Source organism: Manacus candei, unplaced genomic scaffold (assembly GCF_025592945.1).
Source record: "Manacus candei isolate 608988 ecotype Guabito, Panama unplaced genomic scaffold, ASM2559294v1 h1tg000023l, whole genome shotgun sequence".
Taxonomy (NCBI): domain Eukaryota; kingdom Metazoa; phylum Chordata; class Aves; order Passeriformes; family Pipridae; genus Manacus; species Manacus candei.
Genome location: NW_026138071.1, coordinates 10,131,704 through 10,148,704, shown reverse-complemented (window position 1 = coordinate 10,148,704; position 17,001 = coordinate 10,131,704).

The window sequence follows — 17,001 nt, the reverse complement described above, 5'->3', positions numbered from 1 at the left end:
AGAATTGATTGCATTTTCTCTTTTTAGAATCATCTTGATCCAGACCAACAACTTGGGTTTTTTTCTCCTGTATGAAGTGTTAATTTTGCTTGAAGTATTAAGCATATTTCAATGCTGAAAAGACTCGTTCATGAACACCAGCCTTCTGCATGCTCTTTTACTTGAATTTAAATTTTTGTGACCCTCCACAGGACTCCCAAGTCTCAATTATGAACATATATGGTTAACTAAAAATGCAGAAGTGGTCCTATTTACTTCAACATGAAAATAAGAAGAAAGGTTTAAGTGTGTGTTGGAATACTGTAGGAATCAAGATTTTATTCTGATTTATTGTGAAATATTGATCATTACACAGACTAAATCTAGACTGGCTAAAATATTTTGGGCAGTAGACAAAGTACTCGTGGGATATAAAGAAATAATTCAATTGGTAATTTTTAGTGGCTGTTCAATAATGAGACACTCAGATAAGTAAATGTTCAGCAGATCAATAGCAGCGTTTTATATCTAGGCCTTGCAAGTTGTATTTTCAGTTTGATACTGAAACTATTTTTATTTTATTTTATGTTTTAAAAAAACCCTTTAGTGCATTATGTGTTTTTGTGGTATTTAAATATATTTGTCAGAAGTGTGGGAATAAAATTGTAATATTCAAATGTCTTCATCTAAACTGGACATTACAAGGCAATTCAAACTGGAAATTAATTATCTTTAACAAAAAGCAATTACAGCTTTTTTATATTACAAAATATTTTCATACATGCAAAATAAACAAATATGTATTTCTCCTAGGGAGAAGGAGGAAAGAATAGAGCTCTAAATTTTTTAAGTTAGTCCTGTCAGAATCCAGGCTCCTAACATGGGACATTTTCATCCTGTCCTAGAGGAAATGTGAAGTCTTTTTCTGGAATGGAATGGAATAAGGAGAAAGACAAGAAAAACAGATGGTACTGTATTGCTAGGAACAAGAGGTGAGCAAGAAATAATCATGATGATGAATTTGAGGATGAGGTTCTGCCTTTGTAGGTTTCTCTAAAACTTTGCAGTGCTGAGAATCTGCAAGAAATAAAAGATTGCAGTGATATCTCTTCTTGCTGACAAGAGTTGTGGTAAGGGTGACATATGGTATGTTAAGAGAAAACAGTGACCAAGTTGCTTTCATTTTCAATGTACTTTAGAAACCTTTTCAGCATAAAAACCACTGTGACAAGGTTGTCTCAACTAATGTTAACTGCAGAGCAGCCATTTTAACTTCCCAACACATCTCCTCTATAGCCATCGATTATTACGTGAATTCTGTTATTTCTTCTAGTATACTGATAGTGCATGACTCGTGGGATCTTTTAATAAATAGGTAACAAAATACGTAATAAGTCAATACAGACCTGATGATTTATCCGGGAGATACCAGCAGCTGGGAAATTCGGTTGTTGTTTTAGAAGCAGACCAGCAGATGGTGCTCGAAAATTAGTCGCAGCATAACTGAGTTGTCATGGTGAATTTTCAGTTCATTTTTTTTCTGTTTTTGTTCTTTAAAGTACGACTATTACACATATTTCTGAATTAAATGGAAGTGTGAATAAGGATGGAAGAACAGAATACCCAACACTTTTTGGAAATCAGTCTCTGAATTCTTACTATTTTTTTCCTAGCAATAATTGTTTTAATTTTGTCTTTTATCTTATTATATTAATTAGTTTCAGTTCAAATGCTAACAGTTTTATCTTAAAACTGAGGTGGTTTGTCTGGTAGATTTAAGCATAATTGTAATAATATTTTAGCAGTGATGGTAGATGCATATAGTTATTGGTTGCTTTTTGAATAAAATCTCTGCTTGAGCTGAAGTTAAGGTCCAATGATACAAAATAGTCTTAAGAGCCTTGGAAATTTTATACTCAATACATTAACCATAAAACCTTATGCAAATGAGAAGATTCAATGTTAATTTGATATTCAGAAAGTAAGCATTGGCCTGTGTTAAAATGCAGTAAGCTTAACATGCTCTGCTATCCTGCTATGTCCCAGTCTATGGCTGTGACAACCTGTTGACATGCTATATTCTAGATTCTGCAGATGGTATGCCCAGGTACTTTGAAACTTGGCAGCTTTACAGTCCCTGCTTTCTTGGATATTTCACTTGCAGACACCTTGATAAATGTCCACTTCAGTTTATGCAACAGAGTGTGAAAATGAGCCTAACTTGGGAGCTGTGCAAGCCCCACCCAAGGTGGATAGTCTGTTTTTAATTAAATATATTGGCAAGTTGATGAAGAAGTTTGTTTGAACTGTAAAAGCTTAACATTGGCAGTAACTGCCTTGAGGTAGCTGTGGTGGAAAGGAGAGAGAGATTTGACAAAACACCAAAAAAGTGACAAATAGTGTAGTGGTGGTGGCATTTTATGAGGGAGGGATGATTTAGATTGGTCTTGGCCAGGACAGGGATGTGATATACAAATGCAAACTTGTATATCAGGGCAGACAGCTGCACAGGTCACTACTAATATAAGTCTGTGACAAGTAACAAAGTTTGGGATACATACATTCCAGGAAAATGCAGGTAGCGTGCACTACAGTGGAGTTTGGGAGGTAGAAATTTTATATGTGCATACACACAAAACAAAAACCACCTGTGCATTCTTTGGAAAGGAGAAAATGCACTTTAGAAACGAGAAAAACTTGCTGAACAATATGCGAATAAACAAGGTATCTGTCTTTGTTTCTTGCTGTTAAGCCTACTGTCATAGACTTACTCAAAATAAACTTTCCATTAGTGTTTCAACAGATGCATCAGGGAAGAAAAGATTTTTCCATTTATTGTTAAGTTGCACATAAAAGGAGGCACCTTAATACAGGACCTTTGGAAAAGCATTTTCAAGTAATCACAGCTCCCATAGTTGATCTGCACACTCTTCAGTTGGTGCTCAGCACACCTGCAGTATCCATGAGAAACATGTCTCTGTTAAGTTTTCTGCTGGAAGATACTGAGATTGCTGCATTTCCAGCAGAAAAAAATGAAATTACTAAAATATTAATTAGGATTTAACTCAAAATTGTGTGCACATACATACAATGTGATTTTCATGGACCTCAAGTATATGTCTTCAGACCTGAGAATGAATCAGACTACCCAGAAAGTCCAAAGCCATGCATGTGGACCTGACTGACTTTCAGGTATGCTGTAGGCATGAAGAGAAAAAGAAAGCTATTGTTGTAACTGCTAGTGTCACAATAATCCATTTTGGAAGTTATGTATGCTGTGACATGTCTTTGAACTCAAAGCTGATCAAATAGTTTTCTATTCCTCAGTTCTTATTCTGAGGATAGATGAGCCTCTTGTATATAGAACACTTCTCTTTGCTTTCTCAAATATAGGAATGAAGTAATTTGTTCGTGTTTTCAGTGAACGAACAGGCATTGTCACGGTGTGTATTGATTTTGTGGACTGTATGCAATACCTGAACTTCCATGGCCAAGTTAGGGACAAGTACAAGCAAATACTTTATCTATACATCTAGAGCCTTTGAATACAGCTATTGCTCTGTACTGCACATGAAGTTAGAGCTGCAGCTCATGTGCAGCTTGAAGTTAAGGCCATTTATTAGTCAATCTACCCCAAGACGAGATGCTTTGGGCATGTTCTCATGGAAATGGTCAGGAGCTACTGTGGAAACAAAAAATGATGGCGACTATTAAAGTTAAACAGTCTTTCTCTGTCACACTGCCATCCTTTCTTGGGTTTAACTTTTAGTACTTTTGTTGCTTTGTACTGCACTTCACATGGTGTCCATCAGCCTTCTTATTCCAGTAAAGACTCTGTTTAAAAGCCTTGTTTCCTGCTCTGAATTTGTAATAGTCTTCAAACAGTTTCATTCACATTCATTCTTGGCTAAGGGATGAGATCATTTTTCTCTTAAACAGAGTGAATATATTTATATTTTTGTTGATCTCATCCACAGTAGACTTGGTCAGTCAGAAAACCAGCATGAATATGCTGAGATGGAGGTCATCGGGCTGAATGTCACAGAGTTCAGGCATGCAATAGTTGCTGACTGCTGTTTTTCTGTGAAGAATAGGAGATTGCTGTGACAGAGGCTCTGAAACCTCTGGCAATATGTAGTGGACAAAGACAGCAGCAGGCTCAGAGCAGGCCTATATAAGCCTAGAGGTTTAGCACCTGTTTTGATACAGCTTCAACAGGAAGCTGTTTTCTCCTGATGCTTGTGGGCCACCTAACATATGATGCCCCCACACTAAGCTGGCCCTTCAGGAAAATGCAGTATTGACTATCTCAAAACCTGGCTCTTGCAGTAGGTTATTGAGGTTTTAGAGAGAGTAACCTGGTCTCTAGATCAAATGACACAGAACTAGTTATATCCACAATATGCATTAGTTGGCCCTGTATGTCGCCTGGGTAAAATAGCATACTGCTCTGGCTCTAGGCATAATTTGTGTGTCCATGCATGTGCATGTGTGTGAGAGAGCTCAAAGTATTTGGAACTATGGGAAGGATACATAGCACCTCCTGGGACTGGTAAAAGACTTATAGATAGCTTTATACAGAGGATATGGGAAAGCATACTGGTTAGTACAGTCAAACCACATCAGGGGTCGATCTTTTTCCAGGTTCCTGTCTAATTCAGCAATATAGACACAATCTGCTTTTGTGACTGGTGAAAAGTGTGGGATAGATGATCAGCTGTCTATCAACAATACCAGGAGATGCCTCTGTACTATTTACAGTTTTCAGACAATGTCAGAACAGGCTAATAAGGACTAATATAGGCCTGTTTATGTAGTTCCTTCTTAATAAACAGACAGGCTGAAATTAAATCCAGAATTATAGCAGTTCTGTGTTCTACCTTCAGAGGGCATTCATACTATTCAGTTCATCATTCCTATCCAATTGACAGGGAAGGGATTATTTACAGTTATCTCAGTTAAGGGTGCATGAATCAGGAGCTTTATGATACTTGGTTTACTGAACATACCTGACGTCCATGAAGACACTGAGAACCTATAGCTGCGTGTATATGAAACAGCTGAAAAATGCAGTTGTGAGAAGAGTTGTAAGAGAGGGTTAGACATTTCCCTAAGCAAAAGTACTTTGAGCTTGCTGAACTATTTTGTTCATTTTAGTTATAAAGTGTTTTAAGTTATTATTAATTTCTAACCCTTTGCACTTTAATAATTTTTACGCATAGTTTGTGCCCAGTGCAAAACTCTTAAACTCCTTCTTAATAAAGTTATGCCACAAACGTTGCACAGAACTTGCACAGAGCAACAAAAGTTACAAATATGAAAATTTTGGAAAAGACATAATGAAATCAATCTAGAATGTAGAAAGGTGATATTTTATTTTCTTGGAATGAAGAAGCATAAGAGGAAAAATATCATTTTATCGGGCTATTAATCAAATATTTTTCAAAGTATTTGTTTCAGTTTTAAATTTATTATGAAAATGATCATTGTTCATGAAGAGGGAGCATGCCTCTTTGGCAGGCTCAGGAAGTATCTTCATGAAGGATCTCCCCATCCTGGAAGTGGCAAGGGCAAGGAATGTAGACTAGCTGGAAGAACAGGTCTGAGATAGTAACCCAGGCCCATTGTATCAGACAATGGCAACTGCTGAACAAACACTGGCAGGGCAGTATTATTCGGCACAAGAGACAAGCTGAAGCACAGAACACTTAAGAAACTATTCATGAGATAGTTGTTGATCCTTGGATGGCTCTGGAAGTGAAGATGGCTGTTAGAAAGTTAGCAGTCTCTAACAGTTGAAAACAGAGCTTTAAGAAACAGAGAGGAACAAGAGGAGTCTGCCTCTTTTTGAGACTAGGCATTCTACTTTTGGGGATTCATTCTTATCACAAGGTGTAAGACAATATTCTAGGAAGTCTGTATTCATTATGTCAAAGTGACTATGAAGTATATAATTGAGAATCCAGGGCACTGAGATGAGAATAAGATGCTTGTCAGGAAGGTCATCTTTGGCAGCAGACACACCTGTATTGCAGAACACAGTATTGCTAGAGCTGCAGCTTCCCTTCATGCAATAATCCAGCGTGTATTCATGAAACTGAGAGTGACTGAAAGCTATATTCCAGCTTCTCAGTGCCTGATAGCTCTCCCCTTAGATGCATATATTTCTGTAGTCTCTTTATACTGTCACAAGCTGCTTGACACACAGCTTTCTCCTCTGAACTCTCATCAGCTCTCTGACAAAGCTTATTGAGTATTCCTTAGTGGAACTTACATAATAAATATTTGAGTGCACTCACTGCAGATGGTGTGCTAAGACTTGATGCTCTCAATCATATTTTTAATACAGGGGCCTTTCTGCTTATTCACACTTCCAATAAAAGGGTTTATGAGCCTTAACAATTTTACATGTGACTAGGGTTGCAGTGATTGCCAGGTGGAAGAAATTCAGGAAAACTTTTCTTGCTGACTGACACAGAGATCTCTTTCTGTAGAATCCACCCATCCTTACAACAGGCTTTATTATATTAGGCTTATGGTGCTTAGTGCATGTATCTAGGTATGGGAGCATAAAAAATACTCTTAGGTCAGTTGGATGAAATTTTGCTAGAGAGATTAAATTGCAGTAGTTACCTGACTTTTGTATGCCCTTGGGGAGTGAAAGGGAGGACTGGAGGAGTTGCTGGAACTTGCTGTTTGTTGTAAGTTTGGCAAGGGATCTTATTTTATTTTCTGTGTCATGTATTGCAGATTAAACACGAGTACTATTCAGGCAGGATCTGCTGGTGAAGTAGATCCTGAAGCAAATGAGAGGTGAGATTTCTAGCAGAATTTGGAAAGGCATTACCACCCTGTGCCTTTTCCACCAGTTCCATGGTGACAATCATAAAAAGTTAAATAGATTAGATTATAATTCCACTAGTCCAAATAGGTCACATTTTTTGTCACGCCTATTATGTAAATTTGAGGGTTGACTTCAGAGGTTTTGAGATGACTTTTACAATTCAGTAAAATCTCTGTATTTTTTCATTGGATAAATTAATAATCTCTGGAAAGTATATTTAGTCTCGATGAGAATTCTCACAAAAAAATGATAAACTGTACACTAAGCTAAAACATATAGCACAATCATGTCCTGAGGTTTTTCTGTAAGTTCCAGCATGCTTTTTTCATACCTTGCTTTTACCAGCTACTAATTTTCTCCTTCAATAATTTAAATCTTTTCTGTTAATCTGTAACTGATGTAGACTGTTTGGAAATGAAATGCTACAGTTCTAATCAGATTGCAGTCTGATGGCATTTTGCAATGTGTGATACTCCCTGGTATCTGGTGCAACCTGGAGAGATCTCTGGAAAGGCCACTTTGCTGGGTAAACACAAGGAGTAAGCTCTGTTGCACAGAAGGATTTAAGAAATATTATTTCACTTTCTTCTCCCCAGCATCAGGTTAAATTTCTCATGGCTTAAGCACATTACAGATTTGTAGTGTTCTGTCATATCATACTGAACTTGGATACCTTTTCTATGCTGTACTCGTTTTTTACTTGGGTGATATTTGATTTGCACGATCATCAGAGAAAGCTTACAGATTTTAGTCATTTTTAAAGTTACTGTGTACAGCGTAGATTCCTGTTTCTAACAGTTAGCTACACGTAGTTGCTACGGCTCTTGAGAGAAGATCCTCTTTACAGTGACCGTGATAATGAATTCTGAACGCTACCCTCGCTATCTCCCCCATGTTCTATTTTGCTGAAGATTGCAAAGCACTTTTTTTCTTATCATAAGGCCCAGATGTCTAGGATTCTTTCACAGAAGTAACTTTCAAAATATATCTCATGATTTAATTTAGAGTTAAGAAGAGAGACTTAGTTAAAACTAGAAAAATGGACATCTGTAAGGGCAGAACTTCAATACATTACAAAACTGTTACTCTGAAATCTGCCTCCTGGCTTTTTTTCTCCTTCAGCATTGTGATTCAAATCTTTCTCTGAACTAAAACTGTGTTCAAAAATTATATTGAAAGAGCCATCAGTTAGGGGTGATCTTTGCAATGATCAGTAATTTTTATTGGTATCCTTCCAGGCACATACATAGCGCAGATAGAAATTCTGGTACAAATTCGCTCAGAAGATAGGACAGCAGTTCTCAGCTGTCTGCCTTGTGCAGGTGAACAGGCAGGATTTTCTGATTGAAGTCTCAGCAACAACTATGCATGAGAAAACCTGCTGTATGTTGCATTAGGACATAAAGTCTTAATAAAATACAAAATATGCAAGATAGTATAACATCATGTATAAAACGAGGTACATATTGTCCACAATAATAAAATTTATTAGGAAAAAGAAAGAAAAAATTAAAAAGCTTCCACATAAATTTAAAATAGCTTAAGATAATTCCCCCTTACTCATTATTCCCTATCCAAGTGATCCCTAAATCCAGTCTTTTACCTGCTTTTGTGAAGTAATTTAAAGAGAAATGGAGACTTAAATAACTATGACCTTTGAAAAATGAGACTTCTTAACAACCTTGAAATCGCCTATGCTTGAACCTTGAAACATCAGGTAAATTTGCAACCCTAAGAATCACAAAGCATTTTGATCTTGCCCTTGAAGTCAGTAGGTTGTGTCCATTGTGTCTGTGTGTTCTGCATTGTTGAATCAGTAGAATAGGGTAGAATAGGTTCTCTTGTTTCTAGAGAGTAATTTCTGTTAGGTTTAACTGGAGAAGCAATACATGTTTCTGTGATGTGACTCTTAGAATACAACAGATTCACTTTTGTTGTTTGCTTTGCTTTCAACAGGACATATATTTAGTCTGATCCGCAAATCAGAAGCATCATATTAACTGTATAAGATGTATTCAGGTTAACTAACAGCAGTTTAAATCTTTATGAATCAGAGTTTATTTTTGTCAGCTGAAAATTTATTTTGTAACAGATATAATTTATCATAGGAAGGATTTTAAAACTGTTATTTTATTGAAAGACATAAGAAAAAATTAATTTTATATTCAGTAATTCCAACCAGAAATTGCAGTTGTCTGAATTTAGGAATTTAGTTGTCTCTGCCATTTCAGTTTAAAGTACATAAATTCTGATTCACATTCACTACCTTTCAGGTTTACGTAGGAATGATCCTACTTGATGCAGCTGCATCACTTCTGTTATTTTCATACATTAAGACAGTAACAAATTTGATATTTTGACTCAGACTGTTGGTCAAAGTCATCAGATCTTGAAAAGTACCATCATTAAACTCTTTTAGTCTTCACTAAGGATGAGATTGTGGCAAAATTCATATTGCACTTTTCTTTATCCACTCTGCATTTTTTTCATCAGTCGTACATGAAGTGGAAAAAAGGTGGCTTGGAAAAGTTAAAAAGAAGTAACAGATATTATTATTGTTGTTGTTGTTGTTGATATAACTATTGTAATAGTTATACAGTCTATCCTGATAGTCACTCTGATCTAGAGAGGGCAGAGTGACTTGGGGATTAAAGCCTCAGTAAGCAAGGTTAACCCTCTGTCCAGCCCAAGGGCATTATTTTTACTTGTGCTATGAATTTGTTCCTGCACCTTTGTGTTCCTTAACCATGTAATCTGGCCTTGCCAGACATTTTTACCTGTTGATTCTCTTCCTCTCATCTCAGTCTTCATATTTTATGCTGGAAAATGTCATGTTTCCTTTTAACCTTGATAATCACAGTCTATGATTTAAAACAATTTCCTTCTGCCCTCACAGGAATCTATCGTCTGAGTCACTGTGCAGCTTTATCTTCCTGTTCTTTTTTCATTCTCTTTAAATGTTTCAAAAATTTTCTGCCCTTGGGCCAAGGATCTTCTAAGGTGCATCTCGAATTACTTAGAAAGGGGTTATGCAGCAGGGTTCTGTCTGTAAAATCAAGAGACTAGGGTTAGTTCACTTAAAAAATGGTTGTGTGACTCAGCTCAAATTGATTTCATGTTGATCAGAGTCAACAGCTGCCTATTTCTCAAATGTAGTTTCATAAGAAATAAAATTATTAAAAAAAAAAAAGAGTACAAGCCATTTAAGGATACATTTTATTTCCCCTTTATCCTGCCTCTACATCTGGGCAGCTCAACCCTGTTTCTGTCTTTTCTCTTTAACTGTTTGGCCTAAATAGACTCTGATGCATTTAATTAGCATATACATGTTTATTTTTGTGAATCTTAGCCTGGAATGAAGCCCAAGAACTTGTATTTTACTATAATGGCCTGACTTCTAAGGATCAACCCAGTCAATAAGCATTTCATACACTGCTAGGGAGAGATAAAACATCTCCTTGTCCTTCTGCCTTCACTTTCAGGCACACTGACCTCAACGTTGTTAATGAGGCCATTCAGATCACCACTTTACATAGAGCTTCTAAAGTCAGTACCCAAGCAAGTCATTTACCAGAGCTGTAATTTACCTTCTAACACCACCAAACTGCTTTTACCAGCTCTTTGAATGCTTAAGTGCTTGAAAGGTGTGGTGCATTACAATGTAAAAAACAAGACCGAAGGCAAAATCTTGAAATAGTAATTACACTAAGTTCAAAGAAACCACATACATCTATAGCATTCTTTTGCCTTTATTAAAAAATGAGGCCTCTCTGTTTTCAAGTCAGACCACCAAATATATCTGAAGAACCACAGAACATAAGAATAGCCTTTCAGTGTCAGACTGAATGTCTTATCTAGCCTGGTATCCTGTCTCAGACAATGTCCAAAAATGGATGTTGAGGGAACACTATAAATGAATGGAAAGCATGTATACTTCCATAAATATTCCTATCATCAGGCAGTATGTGGTTCAGGAACTTCCTGAGCCAGAGATGGTGCTTTGTATTTAAGAACTCTTGATGAATTTCTTTCCCATTAACTTGCCCAGTCTTCTCCAGGAAGAGATAGGGGAGATAAAATAAGTGCTCTTTTAATTTTCTAACCTTTAGTTCTGAGAAAAACACTGGACCTATTCCACAAAGTCAGAAATAGCTATAGTGCTGTTACAGCAGCTCAGTGGCCTATGGCTTCAGGTAGAATGACAATGGCAATTTCACATCTCATGGAATAAATGTGTGATGCTGGAGTTGCACACTGGTCATGGAGTGGGACTGACTGATGCATTCAAAATCTTTTTACCATATTTAGTTGAGTTCTTCTTTCCAAAGAAAAAGCTTAAAAATACCTTTAATTAGCTACTTAAAAACTGAATCTTTGGATGTTTTAATTGTGCGGTTGTACTGCTATGAACAGAATTTTGCAGAGTATTCTAAATCTGGTCTAATGCCCAAGTCATACTGGGTGAGCTAAGGGCATTTCTTTTGCTGATTCCATACAAAGCATTTAAAGCTCTAGTCTAGCTTTTTTTTTTTTAGCTTTATTTTTAATGAAAATATTTGGACAATTTCATGCAACCTTTGTCTCTGATTAGTACACAGTACCTAACTAGAGGGAACTAACAGATGTTTATGTAGAGTAAAAAGCAACATAAAGTGCTGCATGTATATATAGTAATGAGCATGTGAGGATTCTAAGTTATATTTGTATTTATGCCATAGTAAACAGAAAAAATGCAAACTAGATTTTTCCCTGCTGACTGTGTCAAGATAGAAATGAATTTTCCAAACTGTGACGTATTCAGTGGAAAGTAAGTGGTGATTTTAGCAGAGCAATTTGGAAGGAAGGAAGGAAGATTGAAAGAACAGCATCTCTGATGCCAAGAAATGTGCTTCCCATGGTGTGTAGACACAATCTTTCAATGAAAAAAAATGCAAAAACTAATGCTAGAAAATGCTTCGTACATTTCTTAAAATTAATCTTAGCTAAAACTTAGCTTCTTAAATTACAAGCATTTCAAGATGCTAAATATATACACTGCAGTTTGATAAATCAATAGCAAATAGGTATGGTTACAAGTTATGTTTTTATACAACACACACAAAGGCAAGGCAGCTTTCTCAGTCTGCATTGCTGGCAGCCTATTGTTATGTGTGAGACTACTTTGCTGCTTAATTACCATTTTCTTGTTTACAGGGCAGATACAGTGATATATACTGGTGGATACATACCAGAGAATAAACTTGTGCTAACTTTGAGCTATCCTGAGCTGTGTACTGCTGCTAAGCATAGCCAAGGAGACAAATAACTTCACTTCTACATATCCAGAAACCTGGCTCTGAAATGGAGTTGTTAGCCCGAGCTGAGCTTCACATAGCTGCTAGTTTCAAACTGTCTTTGACAAGTTTGCACAAGCTGTGTTGACTACATATGGATGCTCACTAACAAGGTACTTCTGCAAGGAGACACTGGCAAACTGCAGAAAAAAAGCAGTCAAAGCTGGGCTTTGAAATTACTTGAAATTATTTATGCAAACTCTCAACTCAGATCACTAATAATTATCAGATAAAAACCTCAAAGAATTTCTGCAACTTACGTTTCATCTCCCTCTGATGAGGCTTATACTAAAGCCACATTCACCTGTGATACATAGCCTTGGGCTCCTGTCAAATGTGTTTGAAAAGGTTGTGGGAATTATCACAGTTGGTAAACTCTGCCACGTACTCTGACTCAAACCTTCATGTATCTGTTCATGACTTTTATTCATAGGTTTATTGGGAAAAAAAAAATCCAGCTTTCTAAAAGCTTAGAATGCTAATAATTTCTGGATCTATGAAGCAGCATATGTGCCTACAGTGTGACTTAAATAGAACTTGGTGCTGTGTTGTATTCTTGAAACTACCAACATATGAAGGTGGAATGAGCCTTTTTTTCCAAAAAAATAATTTCTCCAGGTTCTTAGAATTCACTGTATGCATATATGTGATCAAAATTATCTTTGATTTGTCTGTGCTGAATGTCTCAGTACCATCTTGTGTTTAAAATAGACATGATAAATACTTCCCTTTGGAGCTCAGTTGTTGGGTCCATTCCAGCAGAAGGTCCCCAAAGCACACCTGAATAAGCATGCTGCACATAGAACAGCTTCTCTTTCCTATTAGCATTGCAGAGGAGGAACGTCTCTTCCCTCTCTTCTCCCCATTTATTCAGTTGTCTAATCAAAGCACACAGTTCATAATGTACAAGTTAAGTGTTTAACTCCCTCTCCATGCTTCAAAAGCAGCTTCACATTTGTCACTAGATTTTACTAAATGTGTGTAGCACCTCCAAGGATGTCCAGAGAGCATTAGCCCTGTAAAGTTACCCAGGCTAGTTCTGAACGAGCTGGCTGAGTACCAAGAGATACATACTTGTGCAGCATAAGGCTTCTCCTTGGCTAATACATCTTGTTTTCATGGCACAGTACAACCACAGCAATATAGATTTCAGGACCTAAGATAACTCCTCTAGCTTAGCTATTGCTACATTTTCTGTATCTCTGTTTAAGAAATTCCCAAATCTCTTTTGGATCTAAGAGTATTTTTCTACTAGAAAAAGGAGATTATGTTTCTTGTAGTGAGATGATATATGATACAATAAGCTATAAGCTAATGCATTACTAATCAATTGAACAGATACTATGAATGTATTTTTCCTGGAGGTGATTTTCTTCAGAAATGTTTTCTACTGTTTAGAGTTTACAGACTTCAATGTTGAGGATTTTCACATAGCATACTTTCATAGTTATATATGTACATTCTAGGTACACTCTGGAAATTTAGTGCATGGTAGCAATTTAGTGAACTTGCAGTTTCTTCTAAACTCTATCTAAGATTAACATTTAAATTTATTAATATCTGTCCTTCATTGCAACTACTGTGATTAACATGATTTGAAAGCTTTAGACAAAGCTGTTTTAAAAATAATTAGCATTGCAGTAGGACACTTCACGGCATATGTGATTCTATATCTTAAATCACTCAGTACTCAGCATTGTCTGAAGCTTTCTAATATAACTCAAGTACAAATTTATTCCACATGAATTGTGAAACTCACTAATCGTTGTTTAATGCACCCCCAAAATACTGCTCAACAAACAAAATAACTTAGAAATCATAACACGTAAGTGGTAAACATTTGGTTTGATGATCCGAAGGCAAAAATAAAATACTAGCAGAGTGAAAACATAATGGTAGTAATGGGAATGCATCATGGTATCATCATGCTGGTCTTAAATATGACCTAAAAGGACAGTGTATCTCTAAGAAAGTAAATGCCTGTAATACACACATTAGGAGCAAAAAATATTTGGGACAGTTTTCTGTGTAGTAGTGACTATTGGGAAACCCTATATGAAAGGCAAAAATTACTTAGTCCTGTATCTGACAGTATATGGAGTACCTTTTTGTAGACTTATTTGTACTTCAACTATCAGGCCAAAGCGTTAAACAGACAACTCCATTACTTACAATTTAGAACAACATGATCCATCTGCTTCTCAGGGTGAAGCCTGTCTTTGTGTAGATGGCCAGCATAGATATGACCTATGTATAAATTATTTAAAAATAGCATTAAACATAAGGACTAAATAGCACTGTCTGTGTAACAGTATTTAGATTAGTGGAATTTGTGGGAGTCTGTGGCACTTTAATTACTGTAATTGGACTCCATTGCAAAGCACTGTATACCTGTACAAACCTACCTGTACGGTAATTTTAATATTAGTTTGGGTCACACAGATAGGACAGTTCGAACTTAATATATTTTCTACTTTTTCCTTTTGTGGCATGAGAGAAATAATTCTTTTTATATACAAATAGTAGTGATATAACTTAATTGTGTTGCTAACTAGACATGATTTTAGCAAATTGTGTAATGTCCGGGCACTGAGGTTATTTAACATGAGAAACAGAAATTTTATTTTTAACTTCTCTTTGATGGTAATGTTTTACTAATTAGAGATGTTCCCCCAGCTCTTTGGAAGAAAGGTGTTAACAAAATGCTTACTACTCCTCTTGTGTACTTACAGATGAGATCACAGAATCATAGAAGTGTTTAGGTTGGAAAAGACCTCAAAGATCACCAGGCCCAACCATTAACCTGACACTGCCAAATCCACCACTAAACCATGTCCCCAAGTGCCGCATCTACACGTCTTAAATACCTTCAGGGAAGGTGACTCTACACCACTTCCTTGGGCAGCCTGTTCCAATTCCTGACTCTTTCTGTGAAGAAATTTTCCCCAATATCCAACTTGAACCTCCCTTGACAAAATTTGAGGCCATTTCCTCTTGTCCTGTCACTTGTTGTTTGGGAGAAGAGGCTGACCTCCACCTGGCTGTAACGTCAGACAGTTGTAGAGAGCAGTAAGGTCCCCCTGAGCCTCCTTTTCTCCAGGGTAAACACACCCAATTCCTTCAGCTGCTGTTCATAAGACTTGTGCTCCAGACCCCTCCCCAGCTCTGTTGCCATTCTCTGGACGCACTCCAGCACCTCAATGTCTGACTTGTAGTGAGGGACCCAGAACTGAACACAAGATTCAAGATGCAGCCTCACAAGTGCCTAGTACGGGGGGACAGTGTTCTTCAATTAAGTGCACAGTTTAAATGGGCATAAAAACCTGTCCTTGTGCCTACAGCAATACTTTCAGTAGCTATATACATGTGTGTGCATGCTTCCCAAAACCTAACCCACATTCTGGAATGCAAACACAAAAAAGGTAACTGTTGAACAGGATGTGACGTAAGCTGATTGCCCGCTCTTGTAGAAAAAAATTACATACAGATTTAGTTTTCATTAAAGAAAAGGAAGGAGCATGTAATAATTCCTTGTTTTATCTTTATACTACAAGGGTAAAACCCTGATTTTTATCACGTTTGTTATACTGGCAGAATAAAACAGCTCAGCTTTCTAATATATTTGAATCATGCATAAAAAAAAATTAATTTAACAAAAAAATACCTTTCAATTCCATACTCTATTTCACACCTACTTTGCACAATATTATTCAAAACAATTACTGTGTGACACAGTATGATTTCCAATGTACAGTAGGAGTACATTCTGGTTACATCTTTAAATCACAAAATGACACTAATAACCTGTTATATATTAAGAAGTTTAAAAAGATCTTGTAAGCATACCTTTACAATAGTGAAAAATATTGCAAGGCTCCTGTGGTCTATTTAGCACTTCAAGTAGTTTTCACCACATGCCCTGCTAGAAAATCATACAGTCTATTACATTTCTACAGCACCTTTTATTCAAAAATATTTGTATTCAGATTTCTGGCAACCTCTTGAACAGAGGAGAGCAACCATCAGCACTAAAGCATTCTAGGACAACTCCTGACTGTTATGAAAAATGCCATGGGATATTGATGCTTTTTCAGAACAGGCAGGGCTTTGTTTTTAGTATGTTAAGTTATATGAAAATCCAATAGTTAGTAAGCTGCCTGGAACTTCATGTCTGTACTGAAGAGAAAAGTTCTCCTTCAAATAGCAATTGCAATTAACAGTTCTCATGACATGTATAACTTGAAGGTTATGCTAACAGTAATCAGAACTGGGTATTAATCTGCAAACATTTATACTAAATATACAATGGCACCAAGTACATTCACAGAGTGCAGTGGGTGGTGACTTGTCACATGGATTAATGCCTCCAGATAAAAGATTGTTTTACCTCAACCCATTGGCAAAAAAATGACATTATTGCAATGGTGCAATCAATAACCTGCCACTTCAATAATTGTTAATGATATCTTCACGGATTACCTTGGAAAATCTAGAGAACTTTAAATGTTTTGTTGTGGTTTTTTTTCTTTGGCTATTCAATAAGAGAGACAATGACTATGTGTGTTACTATCCTACTTGGTATTCTCTAATGCAGTCCTCTTTTTATTGTGTCTGAGAGTTATGTTTGTTTTATATGAAAAATGTCTTGAGGTCAGGGCTAAGTTGGAAACTTTATGAAAATAGAAAAATTAAAAAAAGAACATTTGTCTCCATAAACATCTTTTGAAACTCTAACACAGAACTCATTTTCTATTGATAAAGAAACAAAATACCATAGGAGTTCAGAATCTGTTTCTAAAAACTAAGACAAATGGTATCTCCAGTATCTCATAAACCCAGCTATTT